The sequence below is a fragment of the Asparagus officinalis genome, chromosome 7, assembly GCF_001876935.1.
Source record: "Asparagus officinalis chromosome 7, Aspof.V1, whole genome shotgun sequence".
NCBI classification, from domain to species: domain Eukaryota; kingdom Viridiplantae; phylum Streptophyta; class Magnoliopsida; order Asparagales; family Asparagaceae; genus Asparagus; species Asparagus officinalis.
In genome coordinates this window covers 130,227,601-130,229,584 of record NC_033800.1, presented here as the reverse complement: position 1 = coordinate 130,229,584, position 1,984 = coordinate 130,227,601, and the positions used below count along the sequence as shown (strand labels likewise).

At 36.4% G+C, this 1,984-nt stretch overlaps 1 protein-coding gene across 1 annotated transcript in view; it reads left to right on the top strand.

Moving 5' to 3' along the window:
- LOC109846916 (homeotic protein knotted-1-like) overlaps positions 1 to 1,984 on the top strand; it is an 8,402-nt gene that overhangs the window by 3,637 nt on the left and 2,781 nt on the right.

Below are 1,984 nucleotides of genomic sequence, written 5' to 3'. Positions count from 1 at the left end.
AGTATATTTCTCTCTCTCTCTCTCTCTCTCTCTCTCTCTCTCTCTCTCTCTCTCTCTCTCTCTCTCTTCATGATGTTATTGTGATGATTTAAAATAGTTTTTGGGGGAAACAATTCTAGTTCCCTCCAAAATTTTCTAATGGCGTCAACATCGACGGTAATATTTTTCCAGCGTTTGTTCATGAGGTGAAGAAAAAGTCATGGAAAAAACTAGTATTTTTTGGCAGAATATTTGTAAGGAAACGACGAAAAAGTTTCACCGTCGGGAAGAAAACAGCGTTAGTTCATCGGTGGAATACTTGTAAGGAAATCGATGACTTGAGATTAAAATAGAATATGTAAATTTATATATTATTACTATTTCACGATAATAAATTTGTTGTTAAGCTTATGAGTTGATGGTGAATGGAGGTTACGGGTTGATGGTGAATGGAGGTTGCGAGTTTGTTGTGAATGATACGTGTTAGTTGTGAAGATTACGCGTTAGTTGTGAAGGTGTTACGGTTTGGTTATTAAGGTTACGGATCGGTTAAGGTTAATGATTAGTTGTTAAGGTTACAGATCGGTTGTTAAGGTTATGTGTCAGTTGTTAAGGTTATAAGTCAGTTGTTAAGGTTACAGGTCAGTTGTTAATGTAATGGGTTGGTTATGAACCTCGATAACTTGAGATTAAAATAGAGTATGTAAATTTATATATTATTGTTATTTCATGATAATAAATTTGTTGTTAAGCTTATGAGTTGGTGTTAAAGGGAGGTTACATGTTGGTTTTGAAGGTTACGAGTTGGTTGTGAAGGATACGAGTCGGTTGTAAAGGTGTTACGAGTTGGTTGTTAAGGTTAAGGGTCGGTTGTTAAGGTTAAGGGTTGGTTGTTAAGGTTACGAGTCGGTTGTTAATGTTATGCGTTGTGAAGGTTACGCGTTGGTTGTTAAGGTTACGGATTAGTTGTTAAGGTTACACGTTGGTTGTTAAGGTTACAGGTTAGTTGTTAATATTACGGGTCGGTTGTTAAGATTACGGGTCGGTTGTTAAGGTTACGGGTCGGTTGTTAATGTTACAGGTCAGTTGTTAAGGTTACAGAAGTTACCGAGGTTCACAACCAACCCGTAACCTTAACAACTGACCCGTAACCTTAACAACCGACCCGTAACCTTAACAACTGACCCATAACCTTAACAACTAATCTGTAACCTTAACAACTAATACTTAACCTTAACAACCGACCCATAACCTTAACAACCAACCTGTAAGACCTTTACATATATCCGGTAAAGAGATCAATTTCTAAATGAAGCCGAGCCTTTAATTCGTCTCCCACTAAAAGCATCCTCTCCAACAACAAGATTCGTTGATGACGGAGCCACCGCCATCGCTAACGACGACGGAGACATCATAGAAGGTGGCATGGTGCCCACGAGTCAGCTGATCTGGCAAGGCTGCAGGTTGAGATCCAGCGACACCGGCATCGACGTCAGAGGCAACGACGGCGGATTCACGCAGAGATGGGGCGGGAAATCATCACAGATAAAAAAAAAGAGAGAAAGGGTATTATGGTCTTCACATGTTTAAAACTCTTGAGTTTTGTGTTTTGGGGGCTCAGAGAATAATGGGTTTACTTTTGGGGGTTTTGGGAGCGTTGAAAAAGTCTTGGGAGGGGGTGGAATAGTTGTTAGGAAATTGGGGGCCAGAACAATTGCCCCTTAGTTTAAATTCGAGTTGTTTCTAAGAATATTTTAGGAAAGGATAAGTATTTTAAACCCATATTTTCCTAATTATATATCTTTCTACAAAAGTTCAAGTATCATCATGTATCCTATTTTTTTTCATTTTAAATGATTAAATAGTATAAAATATTAAAGACTATTTCATTTTAAATTTATTAAATAGATTTCTATTTATTTTAAAGTTAATATATTTAATATGAAATATACTAGATAACTAAAAAATATATTTAATCCATTTAATATTTAATATTTTCTTAGTT